Source organism: Acipenser ruthenus, chromosome 48 (genome assembly GCF_902713425.1).
Source record: "Acipenser ruthenus chromosome 48, fAciRut3.2 maternal haplotype, whole genome shotgun sequence".
NCBI classification, from domain to species: domain Eukaryota; kingdom Metazoa; phylum Chordata; class Actinopteri; order Acipenseriformes; family Acipenseridae; genus Acipenser; species Acipenser ruthenus.
Genome location: NC_081236.1, coordinates 301,845 through 314,401, shown reverse-complemented (window position 1 = coordinate 314,401; position 12,557 = coordinate 301,845). Strand labels below are relative to the sequence as shown.

General features: G+C 44.1%; 1 protein-coding gene across 7 annotated transcripts in view; it reads right to left on the bottom strand.

The window, feature by feature from the left end:
- The window catches only part of kdm6ba (lysine (K)-specific demethylase 6B, a), a 69,598-nt gene that overhangs the window by 43,387 nt on the left and 13,654 nt on the right, over positions 1 to 12,557 (bottom strand). For 5 of the 7 annotated variants that reach the window (XM_059014567.1, XM_059014561.1, XM_059014562.1 and 2 more), the window contains one exon: positions 1,000 to 1,067. The gene's annotated coding sequence lies outside the window, so the exon portion shown is untranslated. Of the gene's footprint in view, positions 1 to 999; positions 1,068 to 8,616; positions 9,034 to 12,557 lie in introns of those variants that run through there. The other 2 variants (XM_059014563.1, XM_059014565.1) reach the window with 1 other exon arrangement.

Here is a 12,557-nt window from a genome sequence, read left to right as displayed (position 1 = left end):
GCCAAGAAAGCCAGTTTGTAAAAACGCAAAAAGCGACACACTGTAGACGGAATTGAGCGCTCCTGTTGAATCTGCGCGCCCAAGCGTTGAGTCAGACCATTCTCTTGTCTGTTCAGAGAGGCAGAGACACAAACGTTTGTGTCGGAGCATGCAAGGGTGTGGGTGCGTGCGAGCGTGAGTGAGTGTGTAAAACGAGGCCTGAGTCACACTGACTGGCTGTGAACTCTTACTGCCAGCGTGACGCTCGCACACGCACACACACACACACAGGAGGGGCAGAGAGAGAGAGAGAGAGAGAGAGAGAGAGAGAGAGAGAGAGAGAGAGAGAGAGAGAGAGAGAGAGAGAGAGAGAGAGAGGTAGCGCCAACCCACACACTGATACCAGCTTACAGCTGGCAGGCAGAGCACAGATTAGGCAGCAGTGTGTCTGTGTGTGTGTGTGTGTGTGTGTGTGTGTGTGTGTGGCTTTGACTAGTGCCTTCATAAGCCTTACTGAGTGTACAACTAGTAGAGTTTGAGTCAAGCAGACCAACGTTTGGGCTCTAGTGCCTTCATCAGTGTTACTGAAACTAAACTGAGTCAAGCACACCAGCGTTTGGGCTCTAGTGCCTTCATCAGTGTTATTGAAACTATACTGAGTCAAGCAGACCAGCGTTTGGGCTCCAGTGCCTTCATCAGTGTTACTGAAACTAAACTGAGTGAAGCAGACCAGCGTTTGGGCTCCAGTGCCTTCATCAGCGTTACTGAAACTAGAATATTTTCATAAGTGTTTAAAGTATTTACTCAGGTCTTTATTTTATTTTATTTTTTAAAGGAGGTAAAAACGTTTGTTAACTATACAAAAACTAGACCAAAATAAGCGAGTAATTCAATACAGTGGGTTTTGCAACTCACTTTGTAACATTACCAGGATTTTGATCTCCTTGCAAAACAAATACATAAAAAAAACAGGAGAGAATTAAAAAGGGTAAGGCTTAAAGGGATAAGAGTGGTTCTCACCTGTCAGTCAGAGAGACGAGACGAGTCTGATTCACAGCATTACTATCCCGGCCAGCCCGGTCCACTCTCTGAAACAGAACCGACAGAAAACACGATCAATACTGAGGACTTTGTGAACTAAAAACTGCCACAGACTGTGGGGGGGGGGGGGGGGGGGGGGGGGGCATTATGGAAAAAGTATCTGGGATCTGAACTGGGGGGGGGGGGGGATGGAAATGATACTCCTGTTGCATAGCAGTTTCACCAGGTTTTACTACCAGCTTGATTGGCCACAGTGTGCACAGGTAACAAGCTCTGGTGGGTCTGATTAAACTCCTAGCAAAAGCAGGAATGGATCAAAGTGCTGTGCAATGGGAGTCTTGTTTCCATCCCTGTGAATGGTGAATTATCCCGGGGAAAGAGCTGCAGTTCGGACCCAAGCAATGTACGGTGAAGCACAGAAAATATGCTGCAGGAAACTCATTGCCAGGGATTACTGCCCTGCTGTTCTCACGCCTCTCTAACTCTCTCACCCTCCCCGCTCACACCCCAAGGGAATGACAAACTGGGGCTGTGTGAACTCGCACAGCCCCGCTGATAAGAGGCAGGACAGCGGATTCCTGTATCTGATATCGTGAATAACAAAGTACAAAGGTCTCTCTCCGCCCCCCCCCCCCCCCCTTCCACTCTGCCTCTGCTTGCTGGCAAACGTTCTTATTACAGCGAGGGGAATAAGACTCCTGTTGCACAGCGGCTTCAGCCATTCCAGGTTTTACTCCCAGCTTGATCAGCCCCAGTGTGTCTAGGTAACAAGCTCAGGTGTGTCTGATTAAACTCGCAGTAAAACCAGGAATGGATCCAAGTGCTACGCAACATCTTGCTTTTAATAAAGCTGGTAAGTCTGTCTGTCTGCATTGCCATTGTAATGCTTCTGTCTGTCTGTCTCTGTCTGTGTCTGTCTGCCTCTGTCTGTCTCTGTCTGGCTGTACCCATGCCGAGCTATAAGAAGCCAGTCTGATAAGTTAATAGTAAATGTCAAACCGTGGGCGATTCGACTTGAGTAAGCAACAATGCAACCACAAATATCACGGCTCATAACATCTCACCACAGCTCACATCTGTATAACAGAGACACACAGCCATGCGATCACACCAGCCTGATATCTGCAAGTACACTGGAACTGCAGCCTCTCTCTTTCTCTCTTTCTCTCCACGCTTTTTCTAAACCACCGCTCAAAAACGCTTCTCATCTTAAATGTTATTTGAACCCATTCACTCCAATCCATTCCCAACTCAATTCACTACAACCTTAAAATCGGAACTGAAAAAGGGTTTGGTACAAAATAAAAAAAAACGTTGCATGAAGTTGTCAAACACACGTTCGCCGAATCAGCTGCTGCCTTTTATTGACTGACACGCCTCGCCCCCCCCCCCAGGGACACTGCAGAGGTGAAACGACCCAGGAAGTGCACGCGCAAGTGCAAAATACCCTGAAAATAAGGGACAGAAACTGAGAACTTCTTTTAACTAAAGGTTCAGCATTTTCGGGCAGATTTGATGCTTCAGTAAACTATTGGTTCAGCCTCCCAGAGTCATCAAGGGCCCCGGGATATACCAGGAGAACATGCCCGCCCACCAGGGCCGTGCCAAACCCAATCGGAGGGGGAGACATCACCAGGCAGTTTATATATAAATATATACAACGGTTGTCTGAATGCTCCTTAACTGATGACCTTCAATGTCAATTCCGATTCTGTCAATATTGAAAAGTGCAGCGCTACTCAGACCAGATCTCGTGATGATCTGAATCAGATACTGCCTGCAGTCGCACGTCCCGACCCACACACGTCCTGTTTGAATGTCCCAGAGCCTATAGGTGTGTAGGAGGTTTTCATTTTGTGGGTGGGGGGGGACCTTATCTGTAGGTATTCAGCTGTGAAAAGGTCAAAATGCATTTGATTACATTCCCTGATGTTTGCAAAACCACTTACGGTACACACGGCTTCCAAGCATGTTACAGCAATGGAAATGCACAGCAGTCTGATCCACTCCTGGTTTTACTGCCAGTTTAATCAGACACACCTGAGCTTGTTACCTAGACACACTCTGGGCTGATGAAGCGCGTACTAAACATTTGAATGGGTGAAACTGATATGCAAACGTTTGCCCAGTCTTGGCAATGCTTGTGCCGTGCCCCTGCTTTACCACAGTGAGCTACGGATTTCTCTATGCATTGCCTGCTTATGTCGGTTTTAGTCTTTCTAAATACAAACAGCAGACTGACTCTCTGTCTTTCTAAATGCTCCCCTTAGTATAATACGGACCATCGCTCTTAAGGGCGGGTTTCAACACGGCTTGCATTGCCTGTCTGTCTATCTGTCGCACGCATTTAAGAGCGAAGCAGCTGTAACTGCGAGAGAGCCAGCCCCCCTCCCCCTCCCCCTCTCTCTGTCTCTGTCCTCGTTTGCCTGTGTCAATTTAAAGAGCCGTACGGAGTCTCCTTTAATGTGCAGTTAAAGGGGTAGGGGCTGGCCACGGTCCAATGCGTGTAACGTAATCCCTCAACAGCTGGGCCCCGGTGACTGGCTGGAAGGGGGAGGGGCCAGAATCAAGCACAGGGATAATGGGAGAGTTCAGAGAGGGAGGGGGAGGAGCCAGGGCTAATGGGAGAGTTCAGAGAGGGAGGGGGAGGAGCCAGGGCTAATGGGAGTGTTCTGAGAGGGAGGGGGAGGAGCCAGAGCTAATGGGAGAGTCCAGAGAGGGAGGAGCCAGGGCTAATGGGAGTGTTCAGAGAGGGAGGGGGAGGAGCCAGGGCTAATGGGAGTGTTCTGAGAGGGAGGGGGAGGAGCCAGGGCTAATGGGAGTGTTCCGAGAGGGACGGAGCGCAGACCTGCTGCTATAGTTTCACACAAGCTGTTTTCAAATGTCAGAAAATAATTAGTGTCTGAAGTGGGTACAGTAAGAGACGACGTATGAACTTGGGAATGTTATTGTGATCATCACGGTTAACGCTGCGACCGCTCTGGCTGGTGTGATGTGCTTATTAAGAGATGTAATCTGAGGGGTCAACTGCTGGCCCTGTGGTACGGGAATGAATTGACACATCAAAGGTCAGCCCAGCATCGACACAGCTGCGCACTGCAGCCTCTGAGAATCACCTGCTTACGTTATATTTACTGAGCATTAGAATTACAATGAAATACCAGCATTGTAAATCACAGAGAGGTGTGGTAAAGCATAGGGAAGCATTGTAAAGCACAGAGAGGTCTGGTAAAGCATAGGGAAGCATTGTAAAGCACAGAGAGGTCTGGTAAAGCATAGGGAAGCATTGTAAAGCACAGAGAGGTATAGTAAAGCATAGGGAAGCATTGTAAAGCACAGCGAGGTGTGGTAAAGCATAGGGAAGCATTGTAAAGCACAGAGAGGTCTGGTAAAGCATAGGGAAGCATTGTAAAGCACAGAGAGGTGTGGTAAAGCATAGGGAAGCATTGTAAAGCAAAGAAGGATTGAAAAAGCATATAACGTCTTTTTAAAAAAAACACAGAAAACCATTGTAAACTATGGTAAATGCATCGTATAACCAAGGGGGAAAGCATAGTAAAACTGCAATAACACTGTACAATTCAAAAAATTATTCCGAGTGCAGTAGTTCTGAGTGGTTAGGGGTAACCTGGTGCTCCGATATTAAGTCAGTATCATTTTTCTCTGAATCTGCACTGACCTCTACACAGCATGTAACTGATCTGCCTAGACCAGGCGCGTCCCAATCGATTCAGAAAGGCCACTTTGCATTCACCGCCCTCCCTCCCTCCCTCTCTCCCTCTCTCTCTCTCTCTCTCTGCGCTTTCAAAAAGGACTCGTTATTAAGAGATGGTACATCTCCAACCCTTTTAAAATTTGTATTCATGGCAAAAAACAAAGCACGGTTTAAAAGATGAACGGCAGTTGTTTTCAATGGGGTCCCATCCCAGCCAACAGTTTTGCATGGATCTCACTGCCTTGTTGTGGAACCATACCGAAGCAAGTCAAGGTAGGAACAAGGCAGGGGTGTGCACGAGTTCAGCAGGCTAAACTGGTTATGCTTGTGCAGAAAATGTTGTCTGAGGCATAAAGACAGGGAGCCAGCTGGTGAGTCGCGGGGAGTTTGTGCAACATACAGTACGGACAAAAAGAGTTTTGCATTAGCTAGAGTTTTAGAACCGAGATGGAGAAAAAGCTATATGGACATTATTTAGATCTTTTATTTAACATTGTGTAATCAAAGAAACAAAACGATCTCGCAAAAAAAAAAGTCTACACCGGAAGCCATAACAGCAGTACAGTAGCATTTCACTTTAGATTTCAAAAAGGTCAAAGTTTTTTTTGTTAAGTATATGGGAAAACTACACAAAGCGGTGCGTAATTCAATATGTTAAACATGATTCAACTTGTTTCACTTTTTGGCAGCAGCTGTAAACGTTTTGTAAATCTAGCCGGCTCCTTTCTGCTTTCAAAAGACAAAAAAAAATAATAGTAATAAGATTTCTTTTCATCACCAGCCAAGTGAGGCTGGAGTTTACACCCCAGCTGTGCGAGAGAGAAACGGCGCGGCCCCTTTAAGAGAGAGAATCCCTTTAAGAGATGAAGGAAGCCCGCCCACCAGGCCTCGCAGGCCTGACAGCCGTGCGCTGAGCCGAGGTGGGCTAGCGGGTCACAGACAACGAGGAACGGGAGATATCCACAAACACACAATGTCAACACAGTCACTCTCTCCGCTTTTTTCTCCATTTAGCAACTTCTACTTTGTGTTGAGATTCCTTTGCATGCTTTGGGGTCAATATATGGGGTGTGTGTGTGTGTGTGTGTGTGTATATATATATATATAAAATAGATAGATAGATAGATAGATATAGATAGACAGATAGATAGATAGATAGAGAGACAGAGAGAGACAGGTAGATAGAGAGACAGAGAGAGAGACAGGTAGATAGATACAGACAGAGAGGCAGGCAGGCAGAGATAGATAGATAGATAGAGACAGAGAGAGACAGGTAGATAGATACAGACAGAGAGGCAGGCAGGCAGAGATAGATAGATAGAGACAGAGAGAGACAGGTAGATAGATACAGACAGAGAGAGAGACAGGTAGATAGATACAGACAGAGAGGCAGGCAGGCAGAGATAGATAGACAGATAGACAGACAGACAGACAGACAGACAGACAGGCAGGCGGACAGACAGACGGACAGAGATAGATAGACCGACAGAGACAGACAGATAGATAGACAGAGAGAGAGACAGACAGACAGAGGTAGATAGACAGATAGTTAGTTAGATAGATAGATAGCTCTGGCCAAAAGTTTTGCATCACCCTATAGAATGAACTCATTCTGCTTCATAAAGTCGAAACCGGCTGGATAATGTTCCGTTAACATACTGAATCGCACGTCGCTTTGTAGTTTCCCATGAATGAACAACTAACCAAAAACTGAAAAATGTGACATTTCAAAATCGAACACTAAACACTGCACGCGAAAATGAAATGCATTTTGTAGTTTCTTTCATTACATGATGTTAAATAAAAAAAATGATGTTCATATAGTTTTGTTTGCCTTTGTTTTAAATGCTGTGTCTCAATCCTAAAATTCTAGGTGATGCAAAACTTTTGGCCGGAGCTGCAAACTGCAATAGTGTCAAATGTATGTAATATTAAAAAAAAAAAAAAAAAATTAAATAAGTGTGCTAAATCACAAGCAAATACATACGGGGGTTTTGCACGGGCTCTCTCCTAGTTTATGACGTCACAGAACCCCTCGATGTTTTTTATTTGCTTGTAATTCACTGCAGGCTAAAAATACACTTCCTTAATGAACTCGTTTCTGCTTCATTTACACTTACTACTAATAGAGACAGCAGGTGCACACGTTCAGTTCAAACCATTGCAAACTCATTTTCTGAGCTCTACGGTTGTTTCAGTCTTACGAACCACCTCCACTGCCCAGGTGTTCCTAATACCAGTGTGGAGTAGTGGTTAGGGCTCTGGACTCCTGACCAGAGGGTCGAGGGTTCAATCCCCGGTCGGGGACACTGCTGCTGTACCCTTGAGCAAGGTACTTTACCTAGATTGCTCCAGTAAAAACCCAGCTGTATAAATGGGTAATTATATGTAAAAATAATGTGATAGTAATAATTGTAAGTCGCCCTGGATAAGGGCGTCTGCTAAGAAATGTAATAATAATACCGAGGTTGTGATCTGCAAGCAGGGTTTAGGGTCAACAAAGCGACACAGAGAGCAACAGATCAGTTCTATTTTAGAGTAAAATGCATTTCAGGCAGAATTTAAATTTAAAAAGAAACCGCGCTAGACAGCGCACAGAAACAGTGTCTGCAGTTTCGCTTTCAAGACTTTTTTTTTTTTTTTTTTAATTTCTGTTTGTAGCGAAAAACACCGGGTGAAAGCGGGACACAACCAGTCTGCCTGCCTGCCTGTCAACTTCAGAGGATTAAAACAACACAGAACAGCTGCCGAGTGACGGAGCCAGTTCAACTTGTATCGGATCTCTCTCTCTCTCTCTCTCTCTCTCTCTTTTTCTCTCCTCCCCTGAACCTCTCACACTGACCAAAAAAAAAAAAAACACACACACTTTTGCATTCTCGTCAGTTGCCTCTTTTTTTTTTTTTTACATCGATTTCGTCACCCGATAGTATTTTTCATACCGTTCCGCTACTGAGCAAAACACAACACCGATAAGTTTAGCGAGATAGTGCAAAAAGTTGTGTGTGGGGGGGAGGGGGGGGGGGGTACTTTTTAAATGATAAAATACTTGGCAAACCTGATTATATATATATATATATATTTATATATTTAAAAAAAAAAGTAAAACTATTTTATAAAGAGATATAAGCCGGCACACACACACACTGTCTGCAGCCCTGCGGTGTCGCCTGTCACTCTGCACAGTGTAGACACAGCATTGCTGGAGTCTGGAGTACAGACAGCTTTTGTTTCACTATCCCCTTACTCTAACCCAGATGCACTGAATGCACGACCTCTGCAAATACTCCGTTTAAAATACATACAGATACCGAATATCAATGAGAAAAAAAGGTGTTTTTTTTTTTGTTTTTTTTTTTTTTTTGCAAGAGCAAAAAAATCTGTAACCAATCAGCTCCTGGACACAGAACAACAACAGAGCCATTTTCTGTCTTTCAAAGTTTACAAGCAAAAGGATTAAACCCACAGATCGAAAGCAAGGCAGTGGAATGAAAGTCGAATTTGAATAAAGAATTAAAAAAAAAAAAAAACGCAGCAAAAATCTGAAATACCAAAACGATAGAAAAGCGTGCGTTTGTGCAATTGCTGTAAAAATGCCTTCAAAAAGCTGGAAAATAAGTTTAATTTCTTTTTTTAACAAAAAAAAAAAAAAAAACCTAGCCCACACAATGAAAAAATAAATTAATTAATAAATGAACCATCTCTGCACAGAAGCTTCTGCAAAATAATTCATTAAAAGCACCCAGGTTTGCACAAGCAAGCTTTCACTTTTCAAAGAGAACAAAGAATACATGCACGCTATAAAACGATTAAAAACATGATTAAAAAATAATAAATTACTTTTTTTTTTTTTTAAATACAAGTGGCATTTTATTTCAACATACCTGCATTGAAAAAAAAAAAAAAAAAATTCTCTTTTGTAATCCAATCCTTGAATTTCAACACCAACAACTTGTGCTTTCGCGTGTTCCCCTCTCCCTGTGTTTTGGTTTGTTTGTTTTAATATATTGTGGTTGTGAATCCTGGCTTGTTAAAAATCCCCCAAAAAAGATCCCACAACTGTCAAATTTGGTCTCCTGTCTTAGTGTGTGTGTGTGTGCGCTTTCCTCTCTTCTTCCTCTCTTTCTTTCTTTCTGTCTTCTCTCACTCTTGCTTTCTTTCTTTCTTTCTTTCTCTCTCTCCCCCTCTCACACACACACACTCTCTTCTCTCTTTTTCTCAGCTAGTAGTCAAACAAAGAAAGGAAAGGCACACACACACACACAGCGAGCAGAAAAAAACACGCCCAACCCCCACTAAAAAGCTTGCCTGCCTTATTTTTTTTCTCTCTAAACAGTACCTCCCCTAACCCCCCCCCTACTCTCTCTCTCCGTAACCCCCCCTCTCTCACTCCCTTAGATTCCAGCCTCGTTCTGAAAATCCGTCCTCCCTCCCCCCCTCTCTCTCTGTGTGTCTCTCACACAAAAAACAGACCGGAATTAGAACAGCCAGCATTCTCTGTTCTATACCATCGCTCAGGGCCTAGTTGATAGCTGGTATTGGCTCGCCTTTTTTTTTTTTGTGTGTGGCTGTGATTCCTGAGAGAGAGAGAGAGAGAGAGAGAGAGAGAGAGGGGGAGAGAGAGAGAGAGAGAGAGGCCTCAAAAGAACTCTGGGATACATATATGAAAAAAATACAAAGAAAAAAAGCAACCTTGGAAGACTAAGTGAATGCTGAAGGCTTGGGGTTTAACTCTTTCCTCTCCACGCTGTAGCGGCAGAATATGGCGTATCTGTGGAATTCCGTGGGAGCCTGCGCATTCCGCCATTTCCCAGGAATTCCGGTATGCGTAGATTTGAGCTGCCTCTAGCGAGGAGTCTGCGACAACCCCAAAGGTCTTGCCCTAGCTCTGCATCCCCTGTTTGGCATAGACTGGCCAGCCTGGGAGCCACTTACATATTCCCATCCACAGCAAACGAATCGGATTGAGGACCTGCGTTTCACTCAAACACAGCATTCATGCAGAGTTTAAACATCTATTTATGAGAATTATCAGCCTGCTGCTATCTTGCACATACATCGCTGGTCAAGGCACAGAAAAACAGGACAGGCTCATTTATAAAGAGTGCCTATTGATCATCCGCTTATACAATCAACCATTCAGCACAGAGGATAATCAGGGTAATTAGTTCATGCACAAGTCTATGGAGTCTGACCTGCTCCCTCCCTCAGCTCTACAGCAGCCTGCTAATGGGTGAACTGTTACCTGATTGTAAGGATTTATAATCCCATTGCAAAATCAAACAGACGCTATCTGTTGCTGATCTTTGATCAGGGACGGGGGTGGGTTCGAATCGGTGTCCCCACTCATAAAACACGAACGCCCGCACAAGCCAGTAAAGACACAGTCAGCCAACACAAGCTCATGTTTATAGCCCAGTTACAAGCCAGTGTTTTGCGAGTGAATAAGTAACCCATTCAGTCTGCTGCGTTATTGAAACGTTTTTTTTTTTTGTGAATTCACAGACGTTTAGTTTAGTGTCCAATCCTTATTCATTATTAGTAAGTCTGTATTTATTTCACAGTTTCTGTGAAATGTGCCCATTGCAGTTCCCAGTGTCAAATATCCATATTTTGTATCGCTTGAAAATAAATCCAGCAATCGTTTGCTTTATTGACACACTCTCTGTCGCGCTGCGTTTAGGATCCTGGCAGCCGGTTTAGTTTGCTTCCGGTAAACGACTGAACACACGCTGCGCAGAGCGGCACGCTTTCTTTAAAATGTCTTCAATGAAAAAGGCACCAGCTGCATCGAAGACGGGGAATATATTTCTGCTAAAAATCTCTCTCTCTCTCTCTCTCTCTCTCTCTCTCTCTCTCTCTCTCTCTCTCTCTCTCTCTCTCTCTCTCTCTCAATTGATGGTTTTATTTTGTTTGATAATTCACTGATGGCGAAAACAGAATGTTTTTAAAAAGGTGGTCATAAAAAAAAAAAATCTACAATTTAGCGTTTACTGTTTTAAAAGATCAGCATTTCAGTATTTTAAAGAACATTTGTTGTGTAATAACGCTAGAGAAAATTATCTCTTTGTTTTTTTGCTTTAAGGCTTTACCAAGGCATGATAAAGCCTTGAGAGGCACGGGAAAGCATTTTTAAAAAACACAAACTATGGTGAATGCATCGTATAACCATGAGAAAAGCATGGAGGGGAGACTGCAAAGTTACCTTGCAAATGTAACGCAGTAAACTCAAATCAGAGTACTGTGATCATTCCTGGTCACTGCCTATCAGAATGATATCCTAAGCAATGTCAGACAAGCCCAGCTCCGAGCAGGGAGGCAGGGAGGCAGGGAAAGGATTAAGGCTTCTTCAAGGTGAATTTCCCTAAAGCTGATCACAGCGGAGGAGCTCAGTAAACGCCGTTATGAATTATGTATTTTTAAAATGTAACAATCCACCCGGAGCCAGGAGTCTAATTAATTGTCAATTAATGTTTAACCGGCTGCAGCTGTGTTCAATTAATGTTGAAATCGACGCCTCTCCGCTGAGCAGTGCAGTGAGAGTCACATTCCCACACCGCTTGCTTGCTGGCTAAAATGGGCTTTTCTTCAGCCACTGTGCAGGGCTCTCTCTCTCTCTCTCTCTCTCTCTGTCTCTCTCTCGGAGCTGGACAGCCTTTCTGATTATTATTATTATTATTATTATTATTAGTCATTTAGCAGATGCTTTTATCCAAAACGACTAAGGGGGTGAATTATGAATCATCAACTGCTGCTGCTGCTGCTGCAGAGTCACTTCTAACAGGACCTTGTTTGTTTTACTCCTCATCCGAAGGACGGAGCACAAGGAGGTTCAGTGACTTGTTCAGGGTCCCACACACAGTGAGTCAGTGGCTGAGCTGGGATTTGAACTTGGAACCTCCTGTTAGCAAGCCTTTTTCCTTAACCACTTGATCACTGGATCATGTATTGCAAATGGCGGAAAAAATGATTTGTTTTATGCTTCACCAGACCTCTCTGTGCTTTACAATGCTTCCCTATGCTTTACCACACCTCTCTGTGCTTTACAATGCTTCCCTATGCTTTACCACACCTCTCTGTGCTTTACAATGCTTCCCTATGCTTTACCAGACCTCTCTGTGCTTTACAATGCTTCCCTATGCTTTACCAGACCTCTCTGTGCTTTACAATGCTTCCCTATGCTTTACCAGACCTCTCTGTGCTTTACAATGCTTCCCTATGCTTTACCACACCTCTGTGCTTTACAATGCTTCCCTATGCTTTACCACACCTCTCTGTGCTTTACAATGCTTCCCTATGCTTTACCACACCTCTCTGTGCTTTGCAATGCTTCCCTATGCTTTACCAGACCTCTCTGTGCTTTACAATGCTTCCCTATGCTTTACCAGACCTCTCTGTGCTTTACAATGCTTCCCTATGCTTTACCAGACCTCTCTGTGCTTTACAATGCTTCCCTATGCTTTACCAGACCCCTCTGTGCTTTACAATGCTTCCCTATGCTTTACCACACCTCTCTGTGCTTTACAATGCTTCCCTATGCTTTACCAGACCTCTCTGTGCTTTACAATGCTTCCCTATGCTTTACCAGACCTCTCTGTGCTTTACAATGCTTCCCTATGCTTTACCAGACCTCTCTGTGCTTTACAATGCTTCCCTATGCTTTACCACACCTCTCTGTGCTTTACAATGCTTCCTATGCTTTACCAGACCTCTCTGTGCTTTACAATGCTTCCCTATGCTTTACCGAACTTTTAGCGATGATCCCGGGATAACCACGGATACATCGTTGATGGAAAACAGGATAATTAACCTGGAAAACTCTCTT